General features: G+C 44.3%; 2 long non-coding RNA genes across 2 annotated transcripts in view; both read left to right on the plus strand.

Annotated features, from left to right (window-relative positions):
• Positions 1 to 461: 461 nt before the first annotated feature.
• Positions 462 to 15,504, plus strand: part of LOC130521584 (uncharacterized) — a 52,949-nt gene continuing 37,906 nt past the window's right edge. The window contains exon 1 of the long non-coding RNA XR_008949379.1: positions 462 to 728. This is a non-coding gene — a long non-coding RNA (uncharacterized LOC130521584). The remainder of the gene's footprint in view (positions 729 to 15,504) is intronic.
• LOC130521581 (uncharacterized) lies at positions 7,966 to 8,901 on the plus strand. The gene is made up of 2 exons (XR_008949376.1): positions 7,966 to 8,359; positions 8,436 to 8,901. It is a non-coding gene; the product is annotated as an uncharacterized LOC130521581 (long non-coding RNA).

The raw sequence follows: 15,504 nt of genomic DNA on the forward strand, positions 1-15,504 counted from the left end.
TCAGGTGTTTATCGAGCTGTCGCTGTGTCGCTTCATCCCTCCTCACTTCTCTGCTGCTCACTCACTCTGCTGCTTATTTTGATCCATTCTTACATTAGTTACTCTGATGTGACATTTGCTTTTCTGCTCATGAACCAGTTTGACCTAAGTCAAGATCCCATCCTCATTTCTCATCATGGCCATCATGCTAACAATCTTATATTACCGTATTTTCACGACTATAAGGCACACCTAAAACAATGAGATTTTCTCAAAAATCGACGGTGCGCCTTATAATATGGAGCGCCTTGTGTGTGGACTGCTGTGCGTCTTTGGTGGGTGCACTACGGTAAACGCTCCGCCAATCGATTAGCGACACACCTCCGCGTAAGGATCCATTAAAATGGTGCCGGTCAAGCAAGACGCGTATGAATGAGGCTTACTTTAAACTGCAGGTCATCGAATATGCGGCTGAAAAAAGGCAATCGAGCAATCTTAGTGTTTTCGCTTTATGAGGAGGCGGCATCTCTCCATACGCGCGTGGACAACTGTTGCGCAGCGGCTGCCTGCGGATTACCAGGAGAGGGTGGCCATCTTCCGCACCTACTGCCGCGACAAGATAACCGCGCCCAGCCACATCACCAACATGGATGAGATCCCTCTGACTTTTGACATCCCTTTGACCCACAAATTGGAGAAAAAGGGACCAGCACGGTGGCGATACGCACAACGGGGCACGAGAAGTCGTTGTTCACCGTGGTTCTCGGCTGCCACGGAAACGGACAGAGCGCTGGATGACGGAAGGCGAACACTCCTTCACAAAGACTATGAGGCAGCGGCGGGCAAGTTATGCCACCATATGCGGGTGGATTGTAGACGCATGGGCTATGATACCCTCTTCATGTATTGGAAGAGCTTTCACAAAATCAACGCTGAATCAATCAACGGTCGGTGAGTCCGATTCAGATGATTAAGAAGAGGAATTCGGGATGTTGGACATTGAATTAGTGCAGCTGTTTAATTCAGATACAGAAGATGAAAACTTTGATGGTTTTGTGGCGGAAGAATGAATATTTTGTTCAATAAATGTGTCGAAACTCACTGTTTTACTTCCGTTGTAATATTTTACTGTATGTTTCAGCATGCGCCTAATAATACGGTGCGCCTTGTTTGTTTTAAATACAGAAATAGCACACATAAATGAGACTGCACCTTTTGATACAGTGCGCCTTATGGTCGTGAAAATACGGTACAAGAATTTAAGTGTGTCATAAACAACTTACTTGCAGTTTCAAATCAGCAAATTTGGTGATTTAATTACAGCATTCTGATTCTGGCAACTATTACATAGGTTACCATATAGTCTACTATATAGCAGTTATATAGGCTACTATATAGGCAATTATAAAAGCTACTACATTGGCTACTATATAGGCAGTTATGTAGGCTACTACATTGGCTACTGCACTTTTTGGGGAAAACCTGGTCTGATTAGGAGAGACAGTGTCCATCCCACACGGGATGGTGCCTCTCTCATTTCTAGTAATTTGGCTAATTTTATTAGACCCAAAGTGACCTGACAATCCAGGGTCCAGACCAGGATGCAGAGTTGTAGTCTTACACACCTCTCTGCTGCTTCCATAGAACCCTCATCCACCAACAATAACATATTTAACACTATAGAGGTAGTCTCTGTTCCACGGTTAAAAGTTCACCAAGCACAGAGCAGGGGAGCGGTCACTCACCATAATCTTATTAAAATTAATACTAAAGCACAAGTTGGAGAAACTGATAATCACAATTAAGTGTGGACTGTTAAATATTAGATCTCTTTTGTGTAAATCCCTGTTAGTACACGACCTGATAGAGGATCATCACATTGATTTATTTTGTCTTACTGGCTTCAGGAGGAGGAGTATGTTAGCTTAAATGAATGGTGATTAAATGAATCTACTCCTCCTACCCATCTTAATTATCACATTCCTCGTGTTACTGGTCGAGGAGGGGGAGTGGCAGCAATCTATCACTCCAAGTTATTAATTAATCCTAGACCAAAATATGGCTCCAGTTCATTTGAAAGCCTGACTCTTGGCATCACCCATCTGAACTGGAAGACAGAAAAGCTGCTTCTGTTTGTAGTTGAGTTTGTAGCCCCTGCTGGGCCATATTCAGAGTTCCTGTCTGAGTTCTCTGATTTCTTATCTGACTTGGTCCTTAGAACGGACAAAGTCATTATCATTGGAGATTTTAATATCCATGTAGACGTGTGAGGGTGATGTTTGGTCACCCGCGCTGTTCGTTTACTAGACTCAGATCAACCACACAGACAACCGGAGGCCTTGCAAGGGAGAGCCGACGAGCAGTTCAAGCTTCCTCTCTCAACTCCGTCAGTCTGCTGCTCGCTCTCCTCTTTTATTTGGTTCACACAACATTGGTATCAAAACAACTTCATGATTCCTTCTCCTCCTATCTCTACGACTTCCTCGTGTCCTTGAACATGATACCTCCCAGTGCTGGGAACATAACAGCTACAATACTTGAGTCAAACACTCATACATTCTTTTTGATTAAACATTCTAAATCTACTTACTATACTTACTATAGCATTGAAACGATAATAGTAATAACAACAATAATTCTTCTCACATTTCCCTCCTGTTTATCGTTAAATGCGTCTAGATTCTCATTGTCAGTATTACATCATTTCATTTCATGAAATTTAAATGCATTACGTCATTTTCCTAGAAACACATTTCTTACACTCAGAGTTCAACATGGGTACAGCTTAAGACATCTTAAACATTTCATTTACATCTTGCATCACATTTGTCCATTCTTCTTCTGATTCCTCTTCATCGTTGTCCAGTAGAGATCGTTCTTCCACCTGCAGCAAAGTACTAGTAACAGCTGATCCCACGAGTCGGCCAATGCAACCCCGAACAAGAGGTACTACACAGCAAGCTAGTATGGCTAATACTAGCAGCACTATCCCTATCATCATTCCTATCTTGAACAACAGTTCCCTCCACCTTGACAACATTCCTGTAAGCCAGTCTGGTGGGGGACTACCATCATCAATCATAGCTCTCTGTAGTTTAGTTAAATTTCTCAATGCGCTATCTATCAGGTGACCGTCCGCATCATTCTCTGGGATGAACGTACAACAGTAATCTCCTACCATTGCACAAACTCCTCCCTGGGGGGCCGTTATGAGATCTAAGGCCATCCTATTCTGCATGGTCATCAGTCTTAGCGCTGTCATTTCTTCCTTGACTCCTGTGAGAGCAACTTTTGTCAAATTAGTAAATACTTTCAACCTGTAATCAACTGTTTCCAATCTCAATATGTTCTTTCCTATTCCTAGCCACGGAAAGAGTGTCATGATCACTTTATTTCCGGTTGGCCAATGCTTAAACTCTCGTGGTACATCTGTGCCCCACACTGAGTCATGTGGTTTGAACTCGTCATTCAAATCTCTCCTGGAACGCAACTGTGGTGCAGATCTAGCATTAGCAGCATAAATTATGACTGTGTGATCCTTGAGATGTACTGGAGCACACACTCCTGACCAGTTTGCTGGTAGGTCTGCATACGCATTGTGTCCACATAACCACCATCCCTTATCCACTAATTGCGTGCCTTTGTCTCCTGGCGCGAAAGCGGGATAGTTACATGTACAGTTATAACCTTCTGGACACCTCTGTGTTGCTTCATCTAAGGTATATGCACCACATAAGTGCCGGGGATCATCAATACACTCCTGTTCACACTGTTCGGAACTTTTATTTTGCTGTAGACACGTTCTCCGATAAGGCCGACCAGTTGGAGTGTTAAACCTCACATCACGATTGACTCCCAGTGCGCATGACGTATAAACAACTTTACAGACATCCTTGTGTAATGACCCTAAGTCTCTACCACCACTCCGTGCATAACAGTATGTGTGATTTATTGCACCTAGCACAGGGAATCTGAATCTGTTGGCTTTCCCTGCCATTGTCCGTAGTGGCTCTTGGGTGCAGTTGCTGCGAGTGAACCACGTTCCGTCCAACAACTTGAGTGTGAAGTTCGTGTCACGGCTTAGCCCTATGTGGACAAAGCACTGTCCTACACTCCCTGTCATCGGTTCAGCAGTTACTCGCGGTGTATGCACGGAAACTGGTAGCATAGAACAAACATAACAACGAGAATGATTCTGTGTCCGAGCTGTGAAATTAGCATAGCGCCACCATGTATTCAAACTGTAAGTGTGTGAGGACTCTGGATCTTGTTCTAACCATGAATGTTCTAAGTGGCTAACTACGGTGCGTTTAGCGCGCGCGTAGCTCTCATCCTGTCTCAGAGCATCTTTCTGTTCCTGATTACCTCCCTCCTGTCGGAAGTTCCAAAGACCAAAACTCACGAGCCCTGCCGTCACAGCACTCACCACAATTAGGAAGAACAACTTCATTTCCTTTTAGATCCTCTTCACAGGTTCCGACGGGGTTCAGCCGTTGCTGGACCTATACAGGCCGTCAGCCGTTTACGGAGAGTCCGCCACTGCTCCCTCGCCTTCACCTGGAAGAATTTTCTGTTTTTTACAATGGGAAAGGTGTATCCACGACAGTTTCCCGTCCACTCGAACTGCAGTCTTTGTGGTCAGCTGTACTTGATAAGGACCTTCCCATCTAGGCGTGTTCCACCTCTTCCGCACAAACTTCTTCACCCACACGTAGTCGCCCGGTTGAATGGGTTCCTGGGGGGTGGAATCTGTGGAAGACACAGGACTAGGCAGAACATTTACTGTATTCACACATCGGTTAAGTAACACTTTTTTCAGATAATCTGCTATTGTTTCTTCAACATGTTTTAGCTCATTTGTTGTTGCAAAGTATGGTAGGCAATAAGGCCGCCCATATAATGCTTCAAAGGGTGTGATGCCTGTTTTCTTGTGTGGTGTTATGTGCATCCATAATTTCACCAGGTCGAGACAAAACATCCAGTTCTTTCCTGTCTCGTCCATACATTTCTTCAGTCTGTTCTTAATAGTACCGTTGACTCTTTCAACCAACCCTGCACTCTGAGGGTGGTATGCGCAGTGATTCTTCAAATCAATGTCCAAAGTTACTCCTACAGTTTTCACTATCTCATTTACAAAATGGCTTCCATTGTCGCTCCAGATGACCTTCGGGATGCCAAACCTGGGAATGATTTCTCTACATAAAACTTTTGCTACTGTCAGTGCATCTGCTTTTGCTGTGGGGAAAATTTCTACCCACCTAGTAAATCCATCTAACACTACTAGACAATATTGTTTACCTTCACATGGTGTTAGCTGAATAAAATCTAGAAAAACTGTGTGAAATGGATGATTTGGTAATGGTGTAGTGCCTGCAGGGGCCTTAAGGGCTCCCTGTGGGCTGTGTTTTACACAAATAGCACATTGTGAACAAAAATTTTTTGAGTAGGTATGAAATCCTATAGTGTAATAATGTTCATTAACCATCTGTACCATCCCTCCTGTTGAGACATGGCATGGCCCATGGCTCACTAATGCTGCCCATTTATGCATATTCCGGGGAAGGATTGGCTTGTTTCCTATGGTTAACAGTCCTTTATCATCCAGTTTGGCTCCTCGCTTCTTCCACGTGGCCTTTTCTTTTTCTGGAGCACTTTGTTGCATTTCTTTTAGAATATCATTATCTGCAGGTTCTAAGGTAAATGATTCCTCATTATCAAGAAGTGTGTTGTTATTTGCTGCAGCCTTTGCGGCTCTGTCAGCAAAGGCATTGCCTTGTGAGACTGCGTCTGTGTTGTTAGTATGTGCAGTGCATTTACATACAGCTATTTTACGTGGCTGCTGTACTGCAGCTAATAACTTTTTTAACAGTTCTGCATGCATGACCGGTTTGCCGGTCGACGTTTTCATCCCTCTTAAATTCCATTGTTGAGCAAACACAAACAGCGTGGAAAAAGCATATTGACTATCTGTGTAAATGGTAACATCTTGTCCTTTGCTTAGTTCACAGGCACGTGTGAGTGCGACGAGTTCTGCAGCTTGAGCAGAATAGGAGGAGGGAAGTGATTTCGCCTCCACCACCTCAGTTGCTGTGACTACTGCATAGGCAGTTCTAGTGCGTCCACAGTCATCCTTTCTTGATGATCCATCCACAAAGAGTATCCGTCCTGTAGTCAACGCGACATCACTAAGATCTGGTCGCGGCAGGACCTTGGTGGAGACCTCATCCAGCAGTTGTGCTGGTGTCCCTCTTCTGCGGTGGGTAGCAGCGTTGCTGGGTTTAAGGTCGTGCAGCGTCGAATCGTCAGATTCGGCTGAGACAGCAACACTGCCATGCAGGAAAGATGACGTGCTGGCGACAGGAATGCTATCTTACTTTGTAGCAGCAGTATTGACACTGCATGTGGAACTAGCAAAGTTAGCTCATGATATAGCACCACTCCTGCGGAGGCTTTTACTGCCTCTGATGCTGCCACCACTGCTTTAACGCATGGTGGGAGTGCACAAACTACGGGATCTAGCTTGTGGGAGTAGTAGGCCACTGGCTGCCTCTTATCTCCGTGTTTTTGCAACAAAACTGAAGTCATAAAATTACCTTTGCAATCTACGACCTGCTCAAAAGGCTTCTGATAGTCTGGCAGCTTTAACACTCCAGCACTTACAAGGGCCTGCTTTGTGTGTGTAAATGCTTCTTCAGCTTCAGGGGTCCAAGTTAACACATCAGTCATTGCTAAGGGATTATCATACATCAATGCTTGTAAAGGGGCAGTTATTTTCGCATAATCTAAGATCCATGATCTGCAAAAATTCACTAGTCCTAAGAATGACATCATCTGCTTCTCTTACCCACAGATTAACCATTCTATCTACAGACCAAATCCCTTCGGCTGTGGTACGAATCATCAACTGAAGCTGAGAGATAAGATCTCTTCCTAACAGATTTACGGGACATGTGGTGGAGATCACGAAAGGGGCTTTAAGTGTGATTCCACTTACAGGGTCGCAAACATCTACAGGAACTGACATTCTTTCTTTAGTTATGAGACCATTTGCTGATCTCACAAAAATCTGTGTAGAAGTTGGTGCCAGGGCTATTGGATCTCTAATTACTGATTTACCTGCACCCGTGTCTACTAAGAATGTTAAAGAATTACCTAACACGGTCAGTTGTATTTCTGGTTTGCCTTCAGCAAACAGGAAGATGGTTTCTAAGTCTAAAACATCTTCTAAGTCATCTTTTTCAAATTGGTCAAATTTTGTGCCCTGATTTGTTTTAATTTTTGTGACATCTTTTTCCGGTTCTAGTCATTGTTGAGGTGGATTAGAACCTTGCTGCTGTCCTCTATTGTATCCCTGGTCACGTTGTTTCTTTTTGCAATCACGTTCCCAGTGTCCATAATTTTTACAATAATGACACCGATCATTTTCACGGGAGTTGCCTCCTCCTCCCCTTCCGCCTCGGCCTCGCCCACGTCCGCGGCCTCGGCTTGGGAGAGGGTTGGCATTGAAAAACATGCCTGTTGATTGGTTCTTACTTTTTTGGCATTGTCTTTCAGCATGCATAGCATGTTGTTCATAGCGGTTTAGGTTACTAGTTCCGAAATCAACTAATTGTCTCTCTACCCAGGTTTTTATCTCTGATTTTGATCCCCCATGTATAGCTTGCTTTAACTGCTGTTGGTAGGGACCTTCTGGTTCTTCCGCATACGGAATTCCACTATTTTTTCGGAACACATCTTTCATTCTCATACTATAGTCTTCAAAACTTTCGTCAGTCTTTTGTCTCGTGGCCGTAATGGCGCTGTAGTCAGCTCGTCTGGTAAAAGTAGTTCGCATGCGCTCGTACAGTCTGTCAAGTCTGTCATTTAGTTCTTGGCTGCCAGGCTGCCATGGTTGTTGAGTGGCTGGATCCACTGGGACCCAATCTCCTCTAACAGTGCCCCATTTCTTGCCATTAACGCACATGAGGACTTGCTGGTTTCAGTACCGTTAGTATGGTAACTTCTTTTAATTTTGTAATATTGCCTGGCCTGTCTAAGTTACCATCCCAATCGAACTTAGTCATCCACAGCTGAACATATGAGCATGAACCTGGATATTTGTCTTCCATGTGTTTACATGATGCTGGGTTTTTGAATTCAGCACCTTTTGTGGAATGTTGGTTGCCCATGTTTGCACTTTATTTCATCAGTTTTTATGTATTTGAATGGAGACGCCTGATCTCCCGACTGAACAACCCTCAATCCATACAGGATATCTAGTTCAGTCCCTCCGCCGTGGCCTTATAACCCCTCTTTTTTAATCAGGAGAGTATACACCAAGCTTCTACCTCCGAGGAGGCGGGTGTATCTTGCCTCTGCTTCTCTCCTGATGACCAGGCAGGTAATACCGCGGTATTTCTGTGTAGCGCTTTTTGTGTCTTATACTCACTCCGTTGTCGCTATGGTTTCTTTCTGAGTTGTTTTAGTGCCTTCTTCCCGTCACTGGAGATGGTCGCCCTGGGAGGGACGAAGACCGGCCTTCCGTCAACTCGTGATGAAAGGTCTTTCACTTCGGACGTCCTTTTGACTCCGGCTGTGCACAGACTTCGGCGTTCGGTCGTCCCACGGCGCTCCTCTCCAGGTCTTGGGATCCGGCTCGAAGGACCAATTTTTGTGAGGGTGATGTTTGGTCACCCGCGCTGTTCGTTTACTAGACTCAGATCAACCACACAGACAACCGGAGGCCTTGCAAGGGAGAGCCGACGAGCAGTTCAAGCTTCCTCTCTCAACTCCGTCAGTCTGCTGCTCGCTCTCCTCTTTTATTTGGTTCACACAACATTGGTATCAAAACAACTTCATGATTCCTTCTCCTCCTATCTCTACGACTTCCTCGTGTCCTTGAACATGATACCTCCCAGTGCTGGGAACATAACAGCTACAATACTTGAGTCAAACACTCATACATTCTTTTTGATTAAACATTCTAAATCTACTTACTATACTTACTATAGCATTGAAACGATAATAGTAATAACAACAATAATTCTTCTCACAGACGTTGTAAATGACAGCTTTAGAAATGGCTTCATTTCATTACTTGAGTCAGTTGGTTTCCTCCAGCAGATAAACCAACCAACTCATAGCTTCAACCACACCTTAGATCTAGTCATGATTTATGGTGTTGAGGTAGAACATGTGTCAGTGTTCCCTCAGAACCCACTCCTGTCAGACCATTCTTTGATCACTTTCACATTTATGATTAAGGATTCTTCTATTCTCAGAACAAAGTCTTACTATAGCAGATGTCTTTCAGATAATGCTGTAGCTAAGTTTAAGGAAGTGATCCCTGTGCTAATCCCAGGACCACCGTGTGTTTCCCCAGGGATAAATCATTATAATCTTAGCCCTGCTGAGGTTGACTCTATTGCTGAAGGTGCAGCAACCTCACTGAGAATCACGCTTGATTCTGTTGCCCCCCTGAAAAAGAAAATAGTAAATCAGAGGAGGTGTGCCCCCTGGTATAATTCACATATTAGGACCCTCAAGCAGAAAGTGCAAAGACTGGAAAGGAAGTGGCATTCTTGTAAAATAGACAGCTATCATGTAGCCTGGAAAGACTGTCTATTAGTTTACAAAAAGGCCCTCCGTAAGGCTAGAACAGCTTATTTTTCTTCTTTAATTGAGGAAAATAAGAACAACCCCAGGTTTCTTTTCAGCACTGTGGCCAAATTAACCAAGAGTCACAGTGTTTTAGATCCACGTATCCCTTCTTCCCTTCGTGGTGATGACTTCATGAGCTTCTTCACTGATAAAGTTCTAGACATCAGAGAAAAAGCTAACCAGGCCATCCCAAAAACTGGACCATCACCAGATGTGCTGACTGTGGGAATAGTCAGGTTCTCCAGCGAGCCCTTAAACTCCTTCAGCCCTATATATTTTTCTGAGGCGTCATCGCTAATTCAGAAATCCAAGACCACCACGTGTCTTTTAGATCCCATCCCAACACACCTGTTGAAGGATGTTTTACCATTGATAGGCAGTTCTATCCTGGACCAGAACAATGGTTCTTTAGTGTCAGGTTATGTACCCTGGTCCTGCAAGGTGGCAGTGATTAAGCCGTTGCTTAAAAAAACATCACTGGATCCTGACGTATTAGCAAATTATAGGCCAATATCGAACCTTCCTTTTATCTCTAAAGTTCTTGAGAAGGTGGTGGTGACTCAGTTAATGGAGCTCCTGCAGAGGAATAGCCTGTTTGAGATGTTTCAGTCAGGCTTTAGAGCTCATCACAGCACAGAAACAGCACTTCTTAAAGTTACTAATGATCTTCTCATAGCTTCAGATCATGGACTGGTCTCTATGCTGGTTCTGCTGGACCTCAGTGCTGCTTTTGATACAGTTGATCACAGCATCCTGTCACAGAGACTGGGACATGTGAGTGACATTAAAGGGACAGCACTAGACTGGTTTAGATCGTATTTATCTGATAGATACTGTTGGATTGCAATACCTCTCGTGTGTCACTGCCAATCCGCGTGTTCTTTAAATGAAGACTTCAAGTAAACAAATGTCAATTTCAAAATGTATTTAGCAAACAGAATCAATTCAAGATACAAATATTACAGAGCTCCGGGCCAGTTCATAACCCTAGCAACAACAAGGTCAATTGTCAGGGCATGAAGTCTGACAACCTAACTATCCCCTGGCCCAGTTTATATAGAAAGACATGTGTAATTATTGATGCTAATTCAGTCCAATCCAGTCCTTCTTCTTGGGTGACTTCATCTTCTTCTTCCTGCCTCATTTGGTGTTGGTGCAGTCCTTCTCCATTGTCTTCTCAGATGGCCAGGTCAGAGGTCTTATTCCTGTTCAGGAACTTATCAATCACCAGTAAATTATGCTGTCATATTTTACGATGAGGGTCTACCATTTCCTGTCTGCCTGGCTCCAACTGTCTAAGCAGTATTCATGTCAAAGAAGGGTCAACTGACTTGCTTATGTGTATTCCTACTAAAGAGTATATAGTATTCCTAACTTCTACACTAACTGTAACATAAAACATATAGTATAACGCATGCTAATAAGATAAAAAATGCTAACAAGATAAAATAGTTCTCTTCAATACCAGTTTGCTCATGTCCATGGTGTTCCCTCCTCATACAGTAGGGTTAGTCATGGAGTTCCTGAAGGTTCTGTACTTGGACCAATCCTCTTTACCTTGTACATGCTTCCCTTAGGGAACATTATTCGCCAGCATGGGATAAATTTTCATTGTTATGCTGATGACACTCAGCTTTAATAATCCATGAAACCAGAGGAGACAGAGAAGTTAGTGAAGCTCCAGACCTGTCTTAAAGACATAAAGTCCTGGATGTCTTCAAATCTCCTCCTCCTTAACTCAGGAAAAACTGAGGTCATGGTGTTTGGTCCTGAACCTCTCGGGGATAGATTAGATCATATGATCACTCTAGATGGTATATCATTAACATCTAGTCTCTCTGCGAGGAATCTAGGAGTAACTTTTGATCAAAATCTCTCCTTCAACTCACACATTAAATTAGTCTCTAGAAGTGCCTTTTTTCACCTGAGGAACATCACAAAGATCAGGAAGCTAGTGACGCGGCATGATGCTGAAAAGTTAATTCATGCTTTTGTTACTTCCAGGCTGGACTACTGTAATTCTTTATTATCAGGGTGTCCAAACAACTCTTTAAGAAGCCTCCAGTTGATCCAAAATGCTGCAGCCAGAGTTCTGACAGGTATTGACAAAAGAGATCACATAACTCCTCTAATGGCGTCGCTTCATTGGCTGCGTTAAATTTAGAATAATTTTTAAAACCCTTCTTTTGACCTACAAGGTCCTGAGAGGCCTAGCTCCATCCTACCTGGAGGAGCTAGTGATACCTTATCAGCCCAATAGACCGCTCCGCTCTCAGAATGCTGGTCTACTTGTGGTTCCCAGAGTTTCTAGGAGTAGAATGGGGGGCCGAGCATTTAGCTACCAGGCCCCCCTGCTATGGAACCAGCTCCCTGTCCAGGTACGGGAGGCTGACTCCATCGCTACTTTTAAGATCAGACTTAAAACCTACCTCTTTGAAAAAGCTTATTGTTGTTAATTCTGTAGTTCCAGTTACTATCATAGATAGACAAATTAGCATACTTAGGGGGTCGTCTAATCGTTAGGTCACATCTTAGCTATGCTGTTATAGGCCAAGGCTGCCGGGGTCCGGAAACATGATCACCTGACAGGCCTCTGTCACCCCACTGGGTCATGGTTTCCTCTCCTCTCCTTTCCTCTCCTTTCTCCTCCTCATCAAGCACACTAGTTATGATGATTCCTGTGTAGTTTTTCTGCTTCTCCCCCCGCTCCCTTCTCTATTTATTTACAGGTATCGCCGCCTTCGGAGCTGCATGACGACCTCCGGCCCCGCTGACCCATTGTATAGTGTATTTTTGTGTGTGTTTCTGTGCTCTGTGCTCTGTGCCTCTCCTCTCCTCTCCTCTCCTCTCTCCTCTCCTCTCCTCTCCTCTCCTCCTCTCCTCTCTCTCTCCTCTCCTCTCTCTCTCCTCTCCTCTCTCTCTCCTCTCCTCTCCTCTCCTCTCCTCTCTCTTTACCCAGCCGGCCATCAGCAGGAGGGTCCCCCTACATGATCCTGGTCCTGCTCAAGGTTTCTTCCTGTTAAAGGGGAGTTTTTCCTTGCCACTGTTGCTTGTCTGGGGTTAGGCCCTGGGATTCTGGAAAGCGCCTTGAAACAATTTTGATTGTATAAGATGCTATATAAATAAAGATTGATTTGATTTGACATCACCCGATATGCTTAATTGGTAGTGGGCTTTCGAGCCTATACAGCTTGGAGTAAGACAACGTGCATAAAGAGGATGATGTGGTCAAAATACTCATTTGCCTAATAATTCTGCACTCCCTGTAGATATAGCCGAGTGTCATCAGCATAACAAAATTTTAATCCATGCTGCCAAATAATGTTTCCTCAGGGAAGCATGTACAAAGTGAAAAGGACTGGTCCAAGTACAGAACCTTGTGGAACTCCATGGCTAACCCTACTGTATGAAGAGGGAACGCCATGGACATGAGCAAACTGGTATCTATCTCATAAATACGATCTAAACCAGTCTAGTGCTGTCCCTTTAATGTCACTCACATGTTCCAGTCTCTGTGACAGGATGCTGTGTTCAACTGTATCAAAAGCAGCACTGAGGTCCAGCAGAACCAGCATAAAACCTGTCCATGATCTGAAGCTATAGGAAGATCATTAGTAACTTTAATAAGTGCTGTTCCTGTGCTGTGATGAGCTCTTAAGCCTGACTGAAACATTTCAAACAGGCTGTTTCTCTGCAGGTACTCCAGTACCGGAGTCACCACCACCTTCTCAAGAATTTTAGAGATAAAAGGAAGGTTGGATATCGGCCTATAATTTGCTACAACTTTAGGATCCAGTGATGGTTTTTTAAGCTACGGCTTAATCATTGCCACCTTGTAGGACCAGGGTATGTAACCTGTCACTAAAGAACAATTGATAGCTGATTGCAGAATGCACTTAACTATGGTCGCTGGAGTCGGCTTCATGTAGCGCAAAACAGCGTTGCAAATTACCAGAGTTGGTTTCTCAGCGGGTGTGTCGCCGATTGGGGAAAAACGGTTAGCCACGGGAATTGGTTGGTTGTCCACCGTTTGGACTACGCTTCCTGCAAACCGTCATCCAGCTGTCCCGGCTAGCCAGCTGCTAGGCTGCTACCTTCTCCTGGCTACCTGATGCAACTCCAGACAACCCCAAGCTGCGGAACCGTATCTCAAGCTCGCTAAGTCTTGCCTCCAGAGCCATTAATAAACTACACTTTCTGCACCTATTCCCTTCACTAAAGGAGGCACAAGAGTAACTAAACATTTCACACTCAGACACAGAGTGAGACACCAGGTGAAACAGACGGTGAGGCCATGCTAATGCTAATGATCGGTCGAATCGGCGGAGTCCTGTATTTGTTTAATATGAATTATTTCTCCTTGTTATCGAGTAACTAGAATTTCCCGAGTATTCAATTTTAAATAAAGTGAATCCTACACACACCATGCACAGGGCACCAAAGAACTCTATTGAGAAGACAGGAAGTGACGCAATACATTACCCAATGGAAGTTCCACAGCTCCCCTATATAGGCAACTATCTTGGTTACTATCTTGGTTTGACTGGTATCACACATGTTTCTCACCTATGTGATGTAAAGCTTAAGCATGAGGGAAGACAAAGTAGCTTTTCTCTGAAATTCAACAATCACTTCAAAAGGTTTGACAGGTGCAGAGGTTCATTTTATATTCAAAGAAGTGTCCGTTTGCACCTTTGCTGGGGCGGTGGGGGGGGGGGGGGGGGGGGGATAGGGAGGGGAGTAGGACTCTGCTCCACCCCTGCTCTCCTGATGCTGAGCAGAAAACACCTTCAGTAATTCATCAACGCATCTTTGGCCTAATACCTACAAAAAACATGCTCCTGCATGTGGAACGTGCAGAGATGACGTCACCAGAACCCAAACTTGCTCCAGCTGTCAATATCTGGACAGTTGTGACAGCCTTCTATTTCAGGCCATAGTTACACTGGTTGGCACAAGGAAAATTACTATCGTGTGTCCAGGACAGGATTGACATCTAGACAGCCGTGATATGAGCATCACTGGTACTCCGGGGAACTAACAGGAGAACGTTCTCTGTCCATCTGTCCCTCCGTCGGTTCATCCCTCCGTCAGTCCAACTTTTCCAGCTGTGTGAGTGTCTGAACACTAGAGCATTAATGTTATATACCATACCCCACACCTGCCCATCCAGTCTTATTATAAAACCTCTAATCCTCCTGCTTACATGCCCTGTTTCCTCCATCTGTTGCCTCTCCTGTTTTTCCCTGTCTTTCTTCCATTGTCGTGCCTCCCAAGAAGTCCGTGTGGGAAAGAACCAGCTCTCTGTCACTGCAGCCTCTCTTTTCCATATCCCCTCACTCTACCCAGTCCCAGAGGTTTCAGAGTTTGGTCTCCTGATTCTCTCTGGCCTATTTCTCTCTCTCTCTCTCTCTCTCTCTCTCTCTCCTGTCTTCATTCTCACTCTCCCAGGGGTGCAGGTAGTAAAGGATGACGCTTTACTTTGATTGCTGCATGGCTGCAGGCTTCCCCGGGGCAGAGTAGCTGTGGAGCTTCAGTCTGCTGGATGTAGTGGTAAATAATCCCAACTGGGGAGAGTGTGGAACAGAGACATGCTCTTGAGGGGAAGAAGGATTGCATGTGTGCATGTTGTGGAGGAGAATCTACCTTTTGGTTGGATGATAGTGCAATTAGAGCCGCATTTTAGTTGAAGCCATTCAGATGTAAATCAGACACATAAGAATGTTAACCATTGTGTTAGAATGCTGAATTATATAATGACTAAAAGGTAATTTATGTTAACTGCAATAACACATGATGCCTAAAGCATTGGGTATATCTAAGAATTACCCTGGAGCAGTCAGTCAGTCCAACAATATCAGATTAATATTTTGACAGTGGCTTTCT

Source organism: Takifugu flavidus, chromosome 2 (genome assembly GCF_003711565.1).
Source record: "Takifugu flavidus isolate HTHZ2018 chromosome 2, ASM371156v2, whole genome shotgun sequence".
NCBI lineage: Eukaryota > Metazoa > Chordata > Actinopteri > Tetraodontiformes > Tetraodontidae > Takifugu > Takifugu flavidus.